Raw genomic sequence first — 21,722 nt, forward strand, 5'->3', positions numbered from 1 at the left:
ATCATCCTCATCTCCTCCTCCACGGCCGCTCTCCCCTCCCTCTCCCTCCCCCCCTCGGTTTTTCTCTCTTTTTGTAATGGTGTCTCATGGAGACAAGAACTGCTCTCTCACCCCCTCCCCTTCCTCTTCCTCTCTCCCTCTCTCGTCCCTCGCCCTGCCCCAGTGTTTTTGCTGCGCAGTTTGCATGGCTTTGGTTACCCGGATCCCGAAGGAAAAAATGATCCGAGATAGGGAGGGATCCGGAGGGTGGCATGAAAGAAAGGAATTGCAGACCCCCCATCCCTACATAGGCGGCGTTTTTGTCGGGGTAGATCATCGGCCATTTATCTGCTTCCTTCTCTTTCCCCTTCTCGCCCCCTTCAGTCTGTCGCACCACTCTCACACACTGGCCTAAATAAAAACCCACAAATATTTGTTCCTGGTGTCGGGCTGCTGCGGGTGGCGGTAGAGAAACCTTCGTCGTTTTTCCGCGCGTGTGAAGGTTTCAGTTCCCTGCTTGTCGGTCGGGGCCTAGCATAAAAATATTAAGATTGAGACCAATTAGATAAGCACCATTGTTTGAAAGAATTGGAAATGTAATCATGAAAGGGATTCCTGCTTTCCTTCGTTCTCTAATGGAAAATTTACACGATCGCCGGAAAAATGAAATAAAATCCAGATCTGGGTGTCTGGGGGCGGGGGCAAGTGTTGGAAAAGGAGGAGGAGGGCGATCATTTTCTCACTAGGCTGCGTAACTGTTGCCATATTAATTGGCTAGGTTTCTCTCCCAGTGTTGGTGTGGTGTCGTCGCAGGGTTATTTTCTAAAGGAGAAGAACAGGGGTGGGATCGTAGGAGACATTTTGCATGTATTATCCATTGGGTTGGATTTTAATTTTTTATGCACTGGGTGTCGCACCTTTCTCATGATTTAAAGGAAAATGACCTATGAATTTGGTCGATTAATAAAACACCTTTAGCTGTTGTTGTTAGAAGAATGTCTTTTGTTTGAGTACGTAGGAATAATTTACTAGGAATAAAATGCTAAATTTCAGAAGTATATGGTGATATAGTTTGTTTGTTTTAAAAAAATATGTAAGTAAGCGATTGTTAACTCAGAACTTGTTCATAAAGAATCCCAGGATGCTTTTAATTCAGTTCTGTCTATTCTTCACATTCATCCAATCAAACAAGAATGTTGCAGGAACCAGATTATTTTTAGAAGATGTGGGGGTTTCTTGCCTATAGAGTTTGTGTAAAACTTAAAAACAATTCTGATACCAATTACATAATAATTAATGTTCTAATGTACCATTTGAAACAAAATCACTTCCTTCTTTTGAATATCAGACTTTTTGCTTTTTGGATTTATAATAATTTCTAAATAGTTTAGCAAATTTTGTGAATTGTGAACAATACAACTAAAGTAATGTTGCATTTCGTTTGCTTACTGCTTGACTGAGAATTTTAACATAAATGAACTAGATATTAGATTTCAGAAGTAGCATTCAGGCAGTAATGATTAGCTCCTGGAAATTATTTTTCCTGTAACACATTAAAATTGGATAGTATCCTTGTGTTTATGTCAAACATAAATATTCATGCTGCAACTAAGACAAAAAGTACAGCTAGTTAATCATAGCAGGTCAAATGAAGGAGGTTTTATGAAGCTAGATCAATGATTAACATATACAAATGCAGACATTTAATTCATTGAAGAAGTGTTAGAGTAGCGAATTTACAAAAATGTAACTTTAAAGTGCTTCAATAAGATTTTAATCTAACATCATTAAAAGTCTTTAGCTAATAGTATGTTTTTGATTTTCTGGTATTTTAAATTCCTACTTAAATCTTTAAAGCTTTTGGTATAATGTATGTATGTATGTGGTTAGATAGGTATTTATTTATTTATTTGTTGGGTGTTTGGTTGGTTGGTTGTCCATCTTGGAATTCAGGCATGAATAAGATTCTTAATAAATAAAGACTTAAGTTGTAAAATATTACAAATTCAATTTGTTCCCTAAACCTGTTTAAAAGAAAGCCTACCAAAGGATGGTTGACAGGAATTTTAAGAGAAACCAACCAAATGAAAGAGTAAATGTAAGATACATTTATTAACTTATAAAATAAGACAAAAAGATAAATTACACCCCATGTAAGAAATTAACAAATTTTAGACTTTCATCATAGCCCAGAATCAATAATTTATTCAGGAAAGTTTTAAAAAAACTTGAATTTGGCCTGATATTTTTGTCTAAAATTTAGATCTGTTTTTCAGTTTGTTTGGACTGTTGTATTAGCTTGGTCTGAATGTTCAAATGACAATGATAATTTCATCATATAAATGATTTAATTGACAGGATTGGAATGAAGTATTTATTTCCTTGCTCAACACATTGTAAAATTGGGATGATTTAGATTTGAGATGAACATATTCAATCGTGGTAACTTGCAAATATTAAAAAAAATGAAGCTATGTGTAATCTTGAGCATTGTCCAAAGCATAGATGAATTATATAATACTGAATTGATGGTTCTGTCTTTTGCTTATTTATTCCCAATTAATTGTTATCCTCTAAATATTCTGAATCAGTTATTTCAAAATGATATACAGAAAAGTTTTTTTTTAATTGAGATAAATGTAAAAAATGTTGCTTTGATGGTATTTGAAGTTTGATTTTAGAGATTTAGAGTGCTAAATAAGCAACAGTTGTTCAATTTTGCAAAAGGATGTCCACACAACCCAATTTCTCTATAGTTACTTTTGTTAGCTTCTGGACAATATTTTTATTGATTTATTTATCTTTTAATATAAATTATATTAGCCAATCAAAAACAGTACTGCTAAAGGAGTGTTGGTTGATGACCTCCATGTTTCAATGAACGTTTTAGCATGCATTCTAATACTCATATGGATAGTATTATTTTAGTAAATAGTATACATGCTGACACCTGTATCTGCACATGGAGCTCTTTAGCTCAGTTGTGGTGATAGAATAAAATCTGGACTGGTTTTTAATCAGCCATAAATATAGATTTTAAAAATGTAGTTGCCTCTTCATAAATAAATAGTATGTAAAGATAATTTGTACGAATTATATAGCTAAATATAGTCTTTGTATTAATATTAAAAAATTTTTAGCCTAGTGCATTTTGTTCATTTTTGCTTGTATGATAAAGTATGGTTCATGTGAGTTAATCTGTATATGATAGATACAGATAAATTAGCATTTCACATATACCCAATAAACCAAAAGCAAATCCAGATTAAATTTATGCAAAAAGTTTCATATTCAATATGTGATGTATTTTCAGTATTAAAAATATGTCTGCAGATTCTTACATAAGAATATATGCTGACAAGAGGGTGGAGCTCCAACACCTCTGGTGGTCACAGATGTAGCCTTTGACTTTTTATTAAGATTTATTGGCAGTGGTATAAAAGAGGAAATTCTATTTCACAGTGTACCAGTTATGCTCATTTCACAATGCTAAAATAAAAGTGAAATAATTAGAAGACAGCTTAATGAAGCCAGATATGTACAGATTGAAAAGTATTTATCTGCACTAAAATTTTAAGAACATTAATTGAGACAAAATGCATGCTATAATGAGTTGTGTTTTTATATTATCTAATAGCTATAATCACCTATTTGAGGGAGGGGAAATTGCATATATGAATTCAATATAGTGACAATGTATTTTTCATAAAGTTTGATGTTATTTGTATATATTTGTCAGAATCTGCACTTAAAAATAAATTTCTGTTTGTATCATCTATCCTTTCATGCAAAACAGATTTCTTGGATATATATTTCATTTAAAAAGTTAGAATTAAGCAAAATTTGTTCTCTCTCCCCCCTTCTCTCTCTTTCTCTCTCAGAGAGAGAGAGAGCGCGCGGGATTGGAAGTAAAAGCAGTGAAATGAAGCTTTGGTTGTATATATTTTGTTGTAATTTACATAAACCTAGAAAAATAGGCTGTTCTAACAAAGTAATTTGTGAAACTCAAACACATTTCTGTTTTTAGATGCTTTGTGAAACCCAAAAGGTTAGTAACTTCTGTTACATATTTATCTTTATGCCAGTCTAGTAGATGCTTTGTGATTTTCTATGCATTTCAATTCCTTGTTCTCATTAAAAAGCAAACATTCAAATATCTCAAATGCTTTTGAGATCAGTTAAGATTTTATTAATTGTTGCAGAATAATTGTTGCTGAATTGTTTTACTAATTATTCCTTGAGTTATTTCACATTATTTTAATATAGACATATATTGGATATATAGAAGGCAAACTGAAATGCTCTGTTTTCATGTATGTATGCATTTCATTTACTGGGACCTTCCTATTTGTTTCTAATGCTAGCTCTAAATCCTATGTCCTGATAATCTAGTACCTGTACTAGATTTGGAATGAATATGATGAATTTACTGACTACTGTCTATTTTAAACATTTATTTTCTAGCATACCAGGTATAATGGGCACTCCACATCCAACAACACATAGACTTAAGAAAGTGGCAACATTTCAGCAGAAACATTAACTTATCCTTTATATTAGAGAAAATTATCCCCATCTGTTGGTAGTAGAAGGCATATAATTACACTAAGCAGTAAGTTATTTGAGTATGGTTTATTGAATAAAACATGATTGGCTAAGTTGTACAACATAGAAAGTCATATATTTTCAGATCATTCTAGCACATGTGACGTTGTATTGTATACACTAAGCTGAACCTAAAAACTACATTATGTCTCAATATGAAGTGTAACCCAGCTTGCATTTTGTTTTTTATTCCTGTATTCATTGTGCTAATTGTATGTTGGATGATATTTATATTTACAAGAGCTGATTGTTTAAATAGGTGTGATTTTTTAAAATAAATCAAAATAGCACACAGAATGTTATTACCTTCCCACCACAATGATACTTATTTATCTACTCACATTTGCATGCTTTCAAATTGTTAGGTGGGCAGGAGTTGAGGGAAGTAATAGGAGCTCCTCTTGTCACGCAGTGTTTGGGTCTCGAACCTGGGCTGTCAGCTTTCCAGTTGACCAGCCGAGCATCTTTAACCGCTGAGCCACCACACTTTTGTTTGGTCATGTTAACACAAAATTTAAAACAACAAAGTTATTGTTGGTGTTATTATAGAGCTAGTTTTCAGTATTTTGATGTGGCAGATCATTTTTCCCAGTTTCTGTGGTTTGGGGTATCAAAAGTAATAAGAGGCTTTTATTTATTTATATAAACACCTAGTTTATGAACCATAAACTCATGCTGCTTAACTACAGAAATAAAGACAGTAAAAACATAACTATCATAAAAATTCCCAGTATCACTGGAAAAAACACACTGCCAAACCTCAACAAACAGCTTTACTGGGCTCCAGCCTCAGTTAATTTTACTCCAACATTTGTGAGAACAGGCAGGTCTTCTGGGCTTTCTAAAAAGCAAGGAGGGAAGGTACCTGCCAGATCACAAGGGGGAAGGGCATACCAAAGAGCAGGAGCAATTGTCAAGAAGGCACACTGCCTAGATACCACTACATGACAACATTTAATGAAAGGGACCTGAGTATGCCCATCCTATCTGACCTGGCAGAAAGGGCAAATACCTTGAGGGAGGGGAGTAAAAAAAACCTGCATTGTTCACTGAAGATCTTTCGTTTTTGCTTTCAACGAATTCCAGAATATATGTACATTTGGCTCACCTGAAACTGAGTGTCCAACAGCTATAGTTCTCCAGGGAAATTTTCTGCCATTAGTGATGTTACAGTGGAACCTTCTAAACTTTCCAAAGGCCTTTCTTTCCCAGAATACAAATTTGAAATTCACTTATTTTGCCCAATTTGTAATATGTAAAAGATTCTTTATTAACCAGTTAAATTAATTGATCATAAAGTTTTAATAAAATGTGCCTTGAATTAGAATGAATATTTGATAAACGAATGTTAAGGATTACCGTATTTATCGGCGTATAACACGCACAGGCGTATAACACGCATCTTCATTTTAAGAGGGAAATTTCACCCCCACTCCCACCCCGCGCGCGCTTCAATCCACAGTGTCCCATTCTGCCTGCCTGCCTGCCTGCCTTAGTTTCTGGTTGTTTGGGAGCAGCTTCGGCTGAGAATAATAACTATTCGCCTCTTTTACTCAGCCGAAGCTGTTCCGATTCAACCATTAACGAAGGCAGGCAGGCAGGCAGAACGGAGCACTGGGTTGAACCCGCGCTTGGGCGGGCGGGCGGACGGGGTGGGGTGGGGAGAAACGGGCGCTTCGGCGACAGGAAAAGCCCCCTGCTTCTTTGAAGCAGTTTCTTCCTGTGCTGGTGGAGGAGCGAGAGAGCGACTGAGAGAGCTGACCCAGAGAGAAGGACAGGCTTCGGTTGCTTCCTCCCTCCCCTTCTTTCATTTGTGTCCTTGATCCCCGATCCCAGCAGCATTCACCGAAGGCTTCTTAACATTATATCGGCGTATAACACGCATACATCATTTGCCCCTATTTTCAGGGGGGAAAAAGTGCGTGTTATACGCCGATAAATACGGTATATGAATATATATGTTTTATTGCTTTTATTGCTTTTGTTAACTCTAGAGAGTAAAAGTTCCAACTTTGGAAGAGAGTCTGCTGAAAAACATTTAATACTTGAATTCAAGTACTAAAATGAGCTCTTAAGCAATTGTTTTATTGTCATTACTTAAGGAGTCAGAGAAGTATGTACTGTATTTCTATTATGTTGTGAGATACAGCAATATATAAAACCAACTAGGGCTGATGAACATAATGTGAAGGCTTTACAGTATATGAAAAGAAAATCTGTTGTAGTCATAAAGTCTATTAACATCTTTTAATAATTATAGTATATAGTATCTTAAATTCCAGTTGCAATTCTAGGTGTGTGTTGAATACACTGAAATTTATTTTAGTTAATGCATAGGGTTGCAGATGGTGCTCACTGACAACATTTGCCTTTTTTAGAAACATTTGGGTACTTGTTTGAAATATTGTATAACTTTTGGTTAGTCCTTACTTCTTCCAATTATGCATAGCTTGCATTAATTTCCATTAATGGAATGGAAAATACATAGTAGAAGCATAAATTATGCCCAATTTGGAATACACATAAAACTGTTTTCAATGTATTCCAGAATGTAACAGATACATAGATAAGTAATAAGAAATTATTAGTAAATAAACACCTGCGCAAGACATCTGTTTGATAAGCTTCTGGATATGCTACTGTTGTACCCATGGGCATTTGGCTCCATTTCTATGGTAAGATAGAACAGCAAGTCTACAAATGTAACTTCCATGAAACAAAAGGCTTTACCAAAGTAGTATTAAGAATATATGTGAAAAATGCATAATATTATCTGGCAACAGTGCAAAAATACTGTGCCTAGAAGCTGATGGCAGGCAATATAGGCTTTATAAATTGAAATCTGGATTTTATATCCTATATGATTAAGAAAAATTATAGCCTACTTTTCCAGCACGAATATGTCACTCAGGGTGGCTGATAAAAATTAGAGCTACCTGGATTTACAAATTTTTTAAAGATTTTGAATATGATGAAATTAGGCAGCAAAAATTTGATAAATAAGTATCATTCATATGTGTGTGTGTTTTGTGTGTGTGTGTGTGTGCGTAGGTCTAGGTGTGTTCGGGTCTTTTCCCGTGAAAGATTAAGAGTATCTTGGCGGCGTTTCGGCAAGGTCCCACTCGGCAGTGCAAGCACGAAACCGAAAGCACCAGCCTGAGGATGGCGAGTGGGACCTCGCCGAAACGTTGCCAAGATACTCTTAATCTTACACGGGAAAAGACCCGAACACACCTAGACCTACATACCTGTACCCGTGAAAATCTACGAAAACATACATACATACATACATACATACATACATATATATTTTCTTAAGTTTTTGCGGGTATTTATATGTATGGTATTCAGCTTTGTTCGGGTATTTTCCCACGTCATTATAGTTGTGCTTTTAAAGTTGTAGCAACGTTTCGGCAGAATCTCATCTGCCATCATCAAGCTTCTGTATAGTGTTCGTTTGTTGGTCACAGACAAACACTTATACACAGAAGCCTGATTATGGCAGATGAGATTCTGCCTGCTACAACTTTAAAAGCACAACTATAATGACGTGGGAAAATACCAACTAATATATATATATATATATATATATATATATATATATATATATATATATATATATATATATGTATATATATATATATATATATATGTATATGTATTATATATATATATATATTATATTATATTATATTATATTATATGTATATTATATTATATGTATATGTATACGTATACGTATACGTATATGTATACGTATACATTACATACACACACACACACACACACACACACATATATATATAGTCAGACAACCAAATTATTTAATATTTTATGTAAGAATGCTGATTCCCAGCAAGTAATACTTAAGAGGCCATTAGAATCCAAGATTAAAGGTGGGGATGTCAAAGTAATGAAAGCAGTATTAAAATGCTACCATTATTTTGTAGGCACACACCAAAAGGTGGAACTGCTTTCATTGTTCTGACTAAAGTAGCAGAAGATTGTAGATATCAATATTAAAGGCTGTTGATTTTCAGAGTATTATTTGGAGCATGATTGCATAAATGAAACCCAGGTTTTTCTTTATTAAACTTTTCTAATTTTCCCTGGTAACTTTCTGAAATGTTGAGTTAAATGAAGCTAGCTAAGGATAAACCTTAATATATCTGAAAGGTACTGGATTTAGAAAGTTTGCCTCTGTTTATACTACCCCAGGGCTTCTGTACCTTCTTGAAGACAAGATATTCACTTAAAGCTCTGACAAACTCTAATGTTTTACTTTTGGATCGCCCTCATTAAATATCAAAACTTAATAGTGAAGTGGAAATTGCCTTAATAAATATGTCTATGGAGATTCTCATCCACGCTGCGATGAGAGTCCTCCTTCTGAGGTCATAGAGCTGGGTCTGCCACTATATAAAAAGCCAGCCCCTAGCTGGCTCCCCAGCTTTTGACTCAGCTTGGTGTCTAGAGAGCTAGTGCATCTGGAAGCATTGTAAAGAGTTTAAAGCATGTTAGCTTATTCTATAGCAACAGCGATCTCTTCAAACAGCCTAATAAAAGAAAAGAAAGGCTTCTGCACAGTTCCCGGGGCTCTGGTGGAACACTGCTTTGAGGAGAGCGGGGATCCACTATCTGGAAGTGTCGAGGACTCGGCTCTGCCCGTTGGAGGAACTGCGAACACAGAGATTCTGCTGAGCCTCCCATGCAATTTCTCAGCATGTTTTTCGAGCTGTTCCACAGCTGATCTTCGGAACTCCGCTTTGCTGCTTTACAGTTGTTCCTTTGAACATTTGATCGCTCGGGGCCTGGTAAGAGCCTAAGGAGCGAGTGAGTAGACCAGGCCGTCCCAGTGCTAGCACATGTGGCAGGTGGCCATTTTGAGTGGCAGTCTATTTTGTTTTTTATGGAGTGGCCATTACCAGGGCCTCACAGCTATTGCAGCTCACCTGGCCCACGCAACAAGCAGCACTCTTACAGGGGAAGTTCCTAGGACCCCTTGTGTCTGTCCTGTTTCGAGGATGGAAAGTGGAAGGGCCCAGTCAGACCTCTCTGTTCAGGAAGAAGCCCAGGATTCTCAAGCCCCAGGGAGAAAAAGAAGAAGACAAAGAGGCCATTCTGCAAAGAGAGAAGCTGTAGCAAAGATCAGGGCCAAAGCCCTGGCCCCCAAAAAGACTTCCAAATAAGAACTCAGGGCCGAGAAGAGAAGGCATGCTGCTTTGGAAAAACGGTTTGCTAAGACACTGGAGCAGATGAGGAACCAGATCCAACAGGCTTCTCAGTCAGGGGAAATGCAGTTTTGCCCAGAGGTTACGGCTAGGGCGGGGGAGGCTGAATCTAGTTCTGCTAGCCATCTCTTAGCTTGGTCTCCAGAGAGGGTAGAGGAGGAAGTTTTACCCCAGGATTTAAGCAGGTCTGGGCCCAACTTCAGGTGGCTGCCTGGGGCTCGGGTCTCTCTTACCTTCCTGGTCAGATAATTCAAGGAGGACCTAGGCCTAGGCCTGAAGCTACTTATACCCCCACTGCTGCAGGCCTGCATCCAGTGGAGGCAGACCTGCGCCCACAGGGGGCAGACATATCAGGGACATGTTCTCAGTGGCCATCAGGCAGGGCCTAGCTAAGGGGTTTCAGCAATTCCTCCGCCCTTGAGGGGGCTGTCAGTCTTTGGTTCCTGGCTACTCCCCAGGGGTCCCCCCAGCTCAGAGCGGGTTACCCAGACAACATCAATTCAGTTACCCTTCTACCCAATCTGATTGGGTGAGGATGAGGACAGGGATTACACCAGCCCCTCTGAACACAGTCTCTCCTCCATGTCAGAGGAAGAGAAGGGGGAGATCAGGGATCCCAATTTATTGGAGGAAGAGGGGCCTAGATCTGATCAAACCTGAGCAGCATTTTTTAAACCTCCTCTGTTCAAACTGCTTCTCACAAGGCCCTTGTCACAGCCCAATTAGGTCCTGAAGAGATGGCCCCAGAACCCCAAGTGGCTTCATCTAGCCACAGTGACACTCTTTTCTCAAAGCCAGTGGTCCACACAGAGATACTTCCATCCCCTCTGTTATTCCTGGATTTGGTCAAGGAGCAGTGTGCCTCCCCTGGGGCAGGTCCTCGGCCTTCATCACACAACAAGCTTTTTTACAATGTGGGCCCTTTCTTGGCCAACGCTCTCTTGGTTCCAGCTGTGGATGCCCCAGTGGTTGCCTCGTTTTCAACATCATGCACCCCCTCTGAGCCAGAGGATGTTCTCAAGGCAGAGGACAAAAGGTCAGAACAAATGCTCAAGTGCACCCACCAAGCAGCGGCTTGGGTGGTCCAGGCCTCCACAACAGCCTTGTTTTTTATGAGGGCATCTCTGTGATGGCTGTGCCAGCTGCAAGATCAGCTTCCTACCACTAATTTTAGATCACATCAAGACCTAAATAAAATCATTGTGGTGGCAGAATTCACAGTGGACGCTACACTGAATTTGGCCAAATTTGCATCTAAGGCCATGGCCTCAATGTTGGCGGCTAGGGGGCTCCTTTGGCTGCAAAATTGGCAATCTGATTCTCCCAGAAAATGGAAGCTGGCATCAGCTCCATGCACCAGAGAAAAGTTGTTTGGCGACACCCAGGAGCAGTGGTGGGATTCAGCCAGTTCGCACCACTTCAGGAGAAACGGTTGTTAAGTTTCTGAGCAGTTTGGTGAACTGGTTGTTGGAAGAAAATCATTAGGGCAGAGAACCGGTTGTTAAATTATTTGAATCCCACCACTGCCCTGGAGCCATACTTGGTGGAAACCAGGGACAAGAGAAAGGTTCTAGGCGGAGAAGAAGTCAGAGTACCATCCCACTCCGTACTACCAACCTACTTCCTTCCGCACCGAGTCCTCCGCTCGTTTCTTCCGGTGCCAGAGAATGTTTCCTCCTCGTCAGGAACAGCATCCTGAGGCGGCAGGTAGACAGCAGCAGACTTCTGGTAAATTGCCCTTTCGAGGAGGAGGAGGAGGTAGTTCTTTCCGATGCTCAAAATGAATGCCCTTTCTTGCCACCCATCAGAGGGCGTTTGGCCTTCTTCGCCTCCAGATGGGAAGGGTCAAGATCGGACACCGAGTGCTTAGGACGGTGAGGTTGGGCCTTCAACTGGAGTTCCTCTCCCCACCTCCAAGGTTTTTTGTTTCTTGCCCGATATCAAGGGATAGTTCGAGATGGGCCCTGATGGAATCGGCCATTCAGCACCTCGTGGACATCAGAGCTGTTCAGCCAGTTCCAGTGGACCAACAAGAGCTAGGTTTCTAGTCTTGCCTCTTTGTGATCTCAAAGGCCTGGGCGGGCTGGTGAGCCATCCTTGACCTCAACGTTTTGAACAGATTCATCCCTTACAGGCATTTTAAGATGCAGACCTTGCATTCAATTTCGAGAGAGCATTCGGGAGGACGATCTCCTCTCTTCTATAGACCTTACGGAGGCATACCTCCATATACTTATCTGGCCTCATCACCACCAGTTTCTTCATTTTTGTTACCAGAACAAGCATTTCCAGTACCAGGCCCTTCCCTTCGGGCTTTCATCGGCCCCCAGAGTCTTCACCAAGATCTTGGCGGCATGGGCAGCTTCACTGTGAACAATTCCAGTGAGGGTCCAGTGTTATCTGGACGACATTCTGATCCAGTCGACATCGCTGCAATCCAACCTCCACATCACGCTGCAGTCCCTGCAAGGCCATGGTTTTTCTATCAATTTCAAGAAAAGCCATCTCTCCCCAATGACCAGATTGCTTCATCTCAGGGCAATCATCGATACATCACTCTGCGAGGTCTTTCTATCACCGGAGCGCGGGAAGAGCCTCAACGACTTCATAGTTCAGATTTGAGGTCAATGCACAGTTCCCTTGGCCTTCCTGTCCAAGCTTCTAGGGAAAATGATTTCCTGCATTAGCATTGCCCCGTGGGCCTGTCTCCATGCCCAGGCTCTTCAATGGTTCCTGCTACCTTTTCAATGAGCATGAACCAGCCACTCTTCCTCCAGAGTTCAGGTTCCTGCACAGATCTTTCGTTTCCTCAGGTGGTGGCAATCCCTGGGCAGTCTGGAAAGGGCATCCATTCAAGGAACCAGACAGAATCCTGCTCACCACAGATGCCAGCCTCCAGGGCTGGGGGGCCCTTTCAGCCAGCGAGGTAGCCCAGGGGATCTGGTCTCAGGTAGACAGGGTCTGCCCCATAGAACTCAGCGCCATCTTCCTAGCCCTGAAGAACAGGGTGGCAGGTTGTCACGTGTTGGTCATGACTGACAATGTGGCCCCAAAGGCACATGTCAACAGATGGGGGGACCAGGTCTAGGGCCTTGATGAGGGAAGCAATCGGCCTGGGGTGGTTCACAGAGAATCACCTTCTTTCCACCAGGGCGGACCACATTTCAGTGGTCGACAACACCCAGGCCAACTGGTTGAGCTAGTCCAGAGTCGACTAATCGGAGTGGAGTCTCCATCCTTCCGTGTTCCTAGATCTATCCCGCAGGTTCAGAACTTCTTCAGTAGATCTCTTCGCCTCTCCTCAAAACACTCAGGTAAGCAGATTCTTCACCAGGTTTCCAACCCAGGGAGCAGAGAGGACCAACGCTTTTCGGAGCAAATGGTCTCCTCTATGCCTTTCCCCCTCTTCCTATCATTCCGGCAGTCATTCAGAAGATGTTGGAGGAAAAGGCGAAACTACTATTTCTGGCGCACCATTGGCCCAGGAGACCCTGGTTCGCCGACCTGGTGAATATGTCTGTAGCCCAGCTGTGGAGGATTCTGGCCAACAGGATCTCTCTCCATCAAGGAGCATTACTCCACCCAGACCCTCAGTAGTTTCGTTTAGCTGTTTGGTGCTTGAGGGACTCTGATCTCCTGGACAGGGTGATAGAGACTATCCAGGCTTCCCATAAGCCTTCCACTACTTGCATCTACAATGCTACCAGAAAAGGCTTCTGTACTTGGTGTTCCAAGTCATCCCGAGACCTCTCTTCTGCATCGGTTGCAGATGTGTTAACATTTCTTCAAGATGGGCTAGATCAGGGTTTAGCACCTAACACACTTCGCTGTCAGGTGGCAGCTATATCATCAGTATTGTCCTGGGAAAATTACTTGTCCTTATCCCACCATCTGTCAGTCTGCAGGTTTCTGAAGGGGGCTTCTAAGGTACTCCACATGGGACCTCCCTAAAGTGTTGCAGGTCCTTACAGAACAGCCATTTGAACCTCTTAATTCGGTTTCTCTTCAATTTATGACCCTCAAGGTGGTTTTTCTAGTGGCCATTACTTTGGCTGAAGAATATCGGAGCTAGCGGCACTCTTAGTTCGACAGGACCTGTGCATGTTCCATGAGAACAGGGTGGTTTTTTTTTTTTGAAAGTTTTATTTGCGTTTTCACAAAAACAAAATACAAATAAAACATCTTTTTTGAAAATAGCATGGTCCCAGGTTATCACTTCTTCATACAGACACCAAACTCAATTTCATGCTCATTTTTATATTCTATTCCATATCTTATTACCGTTTTATATTTTCTACATAGTTTTTCCCCTCTTTTAATTTTCTGAACTTTATTTTAATTATCTCATCTCAATCAAATCATTATATTTATACTTTTGTCTGTCCTGTTTCAATTTCATATTATCTTATTAAACAATTTTTTCCCTGTTGTTACCAATTGGAGTATGACACCTTTATATTTTTTAATTTTATCCATTCAAACTCTTATTTAAGCTTCAATGTATACCTTTAAGATTATAGCATTCAATATAATACATAACTTCCAATCGAATTCTGTTTGGTACATTCTTAAAATACACACTATATTCTTAAAAAGAAAAAATTATATATATATGTAAATAAAGCACACATTCCATTCCAATTCAATTCTATCATTAATATGCATTACAATCTTAACATCTTTAACATTTCTTTTCAATTAAATATCATACTTCCTTGGGAACACTTATAAACTTTCCATAGTTAATTCTTTTTTTTCCATATTTCTCACTTATATTTTTATAAATCATTACTAATAATTAAAAATGTTCCCATTTAATTCTCTCAATCATTTTAATTCATTTATTTATTACCAAACATTCAACTACATTACAGTAAATATTTTATCCATCATTTTAATCATATTTTCTAAAATTATTTCTGTTTATAGTATAACACTGCTATCTTATGTACCTTTGCAGAATCCCTTTTGCAATTAAATTTTCACCCATTATCTCTGAACAAGCTTATGGTTACAATCCTTATATCTTTTCCCTGTTTCTCCATTTCTTGTTTCTGTCTTTTACAACTTCTTTTCCTTGCCTTCTTCCCCCTCTTCTTCTCCCTCCTCTTTTTACCCCCTCCTCCCTCTACTTCTAACTCTCTCATCTGTAATCCCCTCTTCTGTTGCTTTCTATTATTATACTTATCTTTCAAATTCTTCTTCTTTTGGGTGGTTTTTTCTAGTCGTAAACCTTTCACTCTCTTTCGCCCTTTTCTCCCCCCCTTTAAAATTATTTGATCATTAAAGATGGCTTCTTCTTTGTCCCAATCTTCTTGTTCTGCAAGCGTTTCTTGTTTCTCATAGTTCCAGATCTCCATTTCTAAGAATTGAAATACGAAGCCAACAGAACCCTTCCCTTCTTGTGCATCTCCATTTTTTAAGTTCCATTTTTAGTTCTTCTAAGAGTGATACTATTTTAAAGACTTCTAAACAATCACCCGGTTAATTTTAGTCATCCAGATGCAAAAACCAAAAATCACCAAGTAATCCAAATAATCCAAGGCTGTTTCTTTCTGCTTCTTTTTTCCACTTTCTCTTCCTGGGGTTCTATTATTTTGTTATCAAGTTTCAGTTAAGATGTATCTTTGAAGAATCTTGTTGAAATTTCACTGTAAGTTCCTTTTAGTTACAGTTCCATTCCTTAGTTCCAGGCAGTCTCCTCCATTTTTCCAGATCCTGCCCTTTTATTCTTTTTTTTCTCCTTTCCTGCTTTTAAAAACTTTTAAACATCCAGAAATCTTTATTATCCCTTTGACTTTTATTTTCAGCTTAGATGCCTATTAATGTCAAAGTGGATTTTTTTCAATTTCTTGCTTAAGTCTCTTAGCTGTCAGTATAAGGAAGGGAAGAAAAAAAAAAACCTAATCCTTTCCCTTCTCTCTCTTTCGCAGCTTCAAAATCTTCTTTGGGAACAATGTTATTAAATTTAAATTCCAGGGCACCTTATTTGTTGCTTTTGCTGTTTGATCCGGTCAACCAAAACTTTCTCTTCTTATCTTCCTCCTGTACATTGTTTTCCGGTCGAGCTCTTCTTTGTGGTGGCCATTTCTGACCACTGCTACAACCGCCTTCAGGAAAGGGAGTAATGGCCAGCTGGGGAGGAGAGATGAGGCTCTCCTCAACCCTGCAGGCAGTCTCCCCCTTCTTCACCTCTACGGGGTGGCTTAGCCCCAAAACCAGCCGGTTCGGGGCGCTCCAGTGGCGAGCACGGATCGAAGCCTCGCAGAGACGAGGTTTTGGTCTGTCGCCGAAGAAGCTCAAACCGGAAGCCGAGAACAGGGTGGTTTTGAGGCTGGACCCTACTTTTGTTCCCAAAGTGAATTCTTGGTTTCATCGTGCACAAGACATTGTGTTGCCAGATTTTTGCCCCAACCCTTGCCATGACTTAGAGCGCAAATGGCATACGTTGGATGTAAGGCGAGCTACCCATTTCTACATCAAACGTACTGCAACCTTTAGGAAATCTGAAGCACTGTTCGTCTCTGTCCAGCCCCTTGTCCTTGGGGAGTAAGACCTCCTCAAGACCTCCTCTAGATGGATTAGAACATGTATCTCCAAAGCATACCAGACTTTGTCCCTGCCGGTGCTAAGAACGTTACGGCCCACTCCACTGGAAGTGCTGCTACTTCTGCCATCTGGAATACTCAAGCATTGCTTGAAGAAATGGGCAGCTACCTGGGTGGGCAGCTACCTGGGCATCCCCATTGCCATTTATACGGCATTATCATCTGGACCCTCTGCTGAGGCAGCATTTGGACAATGGATTCAACAGAAGGTGGTCCCACAGTTGGATTGAGGGGACCAGAGAGTGGCCCTCATGGAGGCTTTGGTATCCATCCTGGACTCTCTTGCAGCGTAGATAGAAAGGGTGTTCTCAGATAATTATACCAATGCCCAGTTTCAGTCATCCAGTTCATGGTTATTCCAAAAGTGCTTTTTCAAGAGGTAACTGGACTTTTTTTGTTTTTCCTTGAAGATGTTTTGCTTTTCATTCAAGAACTAAAGAAGCTTCTTAGATGAGAAGTGAAACATCTTCAAAGAAAAAGAAAGTCCAGTTGTCTTTTGAAAAAGCACCTTTCGGACCTTCATAAATACTTGTGCAGAACAAATTTAGGGATATATGAAACAATGTATTTATACTCTTTGTCACTTTCCCATATTTCCCATTTTGTTTATTTTCATCTCCAGGAAAAAAATAATTTAAATAACATTTTATAATGTAAACTGGTACTGTGATGGAATACTTGCATAGTAAGGAAAATGTATACATGAGTTTCTATGTGCTAATTTTGTGTGTGTGTGTGTGTGTGTGTATGAATAAAAGTGATACAGGTGTATAATACCTCCATTATCTAGCTCATATCAAATGTAACAATGTGATGGATACATTTAAAATAAATAAAAAGTAAGATTTGTATTAGTACCATATTTAAGTATTTAATTTCCTACTCTCTTGACCAGTATAAATAGGATCACAATTTTGTTGCTCTGTACAATGGCGAACATCAAAGTGCTATGCCAAGATAGGCCTCAGAAGGAACTATAATTTGAGATTTCTGTGGTATTGTTAACTATGTTAATTCAATATGTATTGCTTTTAAGTTAACAATTGTATGAGAAATGAACTAAAACTTGGTTATCCAAATTATATTATAAATTTAGGTTGTTACATTATTGACAACTAATGTAATCCAAAATTAGGTTTTTTTCATATTTATATAGCTTTTGTATAATTCTCTATGCTACTTTTTATTGCATTCCAGCATCATTGTGTTTTTCAGTGGCTGGTGGATTGTTTGGAATAAATCTATATAATTACTTTGAGTGGATCAGGGCTGACATATAGCCAATAAATTTAACTTAGGAGCAGTAGTTGTTTAAAACTAGTTGTTAATTCTAGCACTTTCTGAATAAAAAATGCACATTCCAAATTTCAATTAATTTTAACTCTTTGGAAACATTAACATGTCTGAAATGTTAACCAAGGCATATTATGCTAAAAATGGAAATCTGCTTAAAGTTTAGAATTTTAATAATTAAACTCTTTTATAGTTTTTTTTTAAAAAATTGAACAAACTCTTAAAATAAATTTGACATTATGTACAATGTTTGTGACTTAAAATTCATGGTTGTAGTGTAGAACTTTTGTAGGCATAAATGAGACAGGAAATAATATTCCTTGGCTTTTTTTTGCCACTGATGCTGCTTCAAGTGGTGTAATTGAGAGAAGATGTTTACAAAAAGTGGAGCAGAACAGCTTTTTTTGAAGTAACATTGGAGAAATATTACTGTTTGCTTTAAGTATTCCAGATACATTTTTTGCTTCCCACCCAACTCTTAAATTGAACTGAAACATAACTAAAATGAAAATAGCTAATCCTGTTTCATTTAAATATCCTTCTTGCCTTCAGTGTACCAGTGAGCATTGTACTATGCATTTTCCTAGTATTGTGATCTCCATCACTTCTTGAGCAGCAGAGAGAAGAAAGATGTGAACTGATTGGCACCTGAAACAACTTTATTCACTGTTAGCAAACACACTATCTCGGTCCTTTCCACTTCTCAAGTGAAAGAATGGAAAGTATTGATTCCTCTTGCTTTTGAAAGAACCCCAGAAGCCTGTGCGGTTTACAGTCCCCACATGTATGTATTTGTTCGTTTGTTAAATTTATTGGCTACTCATCTTATCACAGAGTAACACAGAGGCTTACCATATTAAAATATAAAACTATATGAATAAAATTCTCCCAAAATATAAATTTAGTATTGAATATGAAGATTGTGATATTAACACATAGAAGATTGTAATATTAACACATTAACACACATCTGTGTGGCTATCGTGAATTAGCAAATCATTTGGGATTGCCAGTTGGCTGTTATCAGCATTTCTGGAGGAGTTGGTGACTGCTGGGGTCCTCCATTCTCTACAGCAGGGGTCCCCAACCACCGGTCCACGGACCGGTACCGGTCCGCAGAACAAGCCTTACCGGGCCGCTGGTTGCTGGCGCCGCCATCTTTTTGGTAAAAAGCAATTTTTCCAAAAGATGAGCGCTTCCGGGTAGAGCTTTTCACGAAAGCCATTTCTCCAAAGCTACCAGCGCTGGCGCCAGCTTGATGAAATCACGGACGTACCGGTGATTTTCGTCAAAAAGATGGCGCGCCCAGCTGACGCCGGTACCGGGCGCGCGCTGCTGATGCCGGAACCGGGCCGCGGCATAAAAAGGTTGGGGATCACTGCTCTACAGCATTGAGTTCCTTGTGTACCTGAATTTTGCACCTGCTTTGCCCATGTCACCAGTTACCCACTGCACCAAGCCAATTTTGTCCTGATGTTTCTTTTCTCACCTGTATTTCCTCTCTCTTTCTGCTCTGTTGCATGACTTAACTGCAAGCTTTCATCTCAACATTCATGACTTACGTGCCGAAAGTATTTTCTGCTTCCAGTTAAGTGCCAGTGTGGCCCAACTATTACTGGTTTAAATTCTCACAGGATGGGAAAGGGAAAGGAAAGGCTCTCTTCTTAGACTTATCAGTTAGAACATGTAGTATTTAATAAGCTTACCTTGATTGATTGATTTGATTGATAGCTAAGGTGGGGTACATTTTCCAGCAAAGCATTAGGATGAAATAAGCCTTATTTTATTGTCTAATAATGACTGTGCAAGCTATGTAACGCCAGGACATTATTGATAAATAAAAAGGATTATGCTAGAGCTAATTTTGGTGCATTCCAATTTCCAATTGAAATACATTTAAAAGGAAATGTGTAAGAAGAGAGAAACCCCTAAGCATATTGATGCCCATGGTACAGGTAGTCCTCAACAACAGTTCATTTAGTGATTGTTCAAAGCTACAACAAAAATGGACTTCTAACTATTTTTCACACTTTAAGACCATTGCAGCATCCCCATGGTTACATGAACAAAATTCAGATGCTTAGCAACTCATTTGCAGTGTGCTAGGATCATATAATCGGCTTTTGCGACTTTCTGACGAGCAAAGTCAATAGGGAAAACACATACATTTAACAACCATGTTACTAACTTAACAACTGCAGTGATTCATTTAACAACTTAGGCAAGAAAAATTGTAAACTGGGACAGACTCACTTAACAAATGTTTCACTTAGCAATATAAATTTTGGACTCTAATTGTGGTTGTAACTTGGGGACTACCTGTACTACATAGAGGCCCCACTACTTGCTATGGAGAAAATGTATACATAGATTTGAAGTAATGGATTTTAATATGTGTAATTTGTTAGGTCCAGTGTTTTTAGCCTTTTAGATTGTTTTCATTTTGATTAAAAATGCTAGCGCTTTGATAAAGAGCTAGTACTTGGGTTCAACTGTTTGAAATCTGGGTATGTTAACTGCCTAGGGACGAATTTTTCATTAAAATCTATTTTTATTTGTTTGATACAGAATTTTGAACAACTAGTACAAGGTTCATTATGAATATAGTAGTTTTTTTTAACTTTTCAATTGTAATTAGTCGAAAATGAAGTCTTTTAGTAGTAAAATGTACAAGATTTATAAGATTTTAAGAAAAAGTACATTAAAGTAGTTTATTGTTTAGTGATTTTATCCCCCGAGTGGTAGAACTTCAGTACTGGAAGGAGCTGTCCTGGCTCATGTACTTCATAGATGCCTGTGGTATAGGTACTATAAAATAAAAGTTGATAAAAATCATGTGACCGCCTATTAGGCATTTGGCAACCAGCTTGTGTTTATGGAAGTTTTGAATGTCCTTTGAATATGTGACCACATTTTACAACGCTTTTCTCAAAGACTGGCATTTACTTCAAGCTTTTGACTTATATCAGGGGTGTCAAACTCGATTTCATTGAGGGCCACATCAGGGTTGTGTTTGACTTCAAGGGGTCAGGGTGGGTGTGGCCAAGGTGAGCAGCTCAACATCACTTGTGTCAGTGGTACCTGTGGTGGCCAAGTGCTAAGGCAGGACTTTCCTCAGACCCACCCTCACTCATTATAACCTACCTTTCAGTGGTTCTGTGGGTGTGGCTTGGTGGGGGTCATGTGACTGAGTGGGCATGTCCAACTTGACATCACTCACGCCCACACCCACTTAGTTACATTACCCTCCCAAGCCACGCCCACAGAACCCAGTAGGAAAAAATTGAATTTCTACCTATCTACCTATTTTCTGCCCAGGCCTGGCCTAATCTGTCAAAGGCCTGGCCTAATTCTGCATGCCGCCTGCTCTCCCTTCACCAGTCGCGCACACCACTCAATTTCCCCTCCTTCAGAAGCACCGGCCCTTAATCTCCATACTTCTTCCCCCACAACCGCCTCTTTCGTTGCCCTGCGGCCGTGACCTTATCTTCCTCCCGCGGCTGGCAGCCAGGGAAGTCAACCCAGGGCTGAGCTGTTGTCGTTGCTGGGCTCCCTGCCAGCCCACATCTCACCCCCCTTGTGAGATGCCTGTAGCCACCGCATGGTTTTTTTTGGTGTGGCTGGAGTCCAGCCACACCAAAAAAAATCTCTCAGCAACTGCAGGCTTCTTGCAGAAAAATTACCAACCTCCGGCTTCACTCCGCTTCTGCAACGCCCTGCACTGCCGCCCTATATTATGCACTGGCTGCGCAGGTGCACCCTATTGCCTGCTACTGATGCACCAGAGGGACTTGCCCAGGCAGTGGAAATGACGACTCTCAGCTCTGGCTTGCCTTCCCTGGCAGCCAACCACAGGAGGGTGGCGGGCGGCAACTCTGGGGCTTCAGGGAATGGCGCATCCCAGGGGCCCTGGACCCCAACCCAAGGCTAAGGGTGAGTGGGCAGCATGCATTGCTTACCTTTGCTGAGCTGAGCTGAGCAGGTGACTGGTGATGTGATTAGCTGG

At 39.9% G+C, this 21,722-nt stretch overlaps 1 protein-coding gene across 4 annotated transcripts in view; it reads left to right on the top strand.

Moving 5' to 3' along the window:
- Positions 1 to 21,722, top strand: part of FBXO11 (F-box protein 11) — a 101,171-nt gene that overhangs the window by 1,103 nt on the left and 78,346 nt on the right. The gene's annotated exons all lie outside the window — the stretch shown is intronic.

The sequence above is a fragment of the Notechis scutatus genome, chromosome 1 (genome assembly GCF_049901735.1).
Source record: "Notechis scutatus isolate UNSWTSFEM ecotype Mainland chromosome 1, rNotScu1.2, whole genome shotgun sequence".
Lineage (NCBI taxonomy): Eukaryota > Metazoa > Chordata > Lepidosauria > Squamata > Elapidae > Notechis > Notechis scutatus.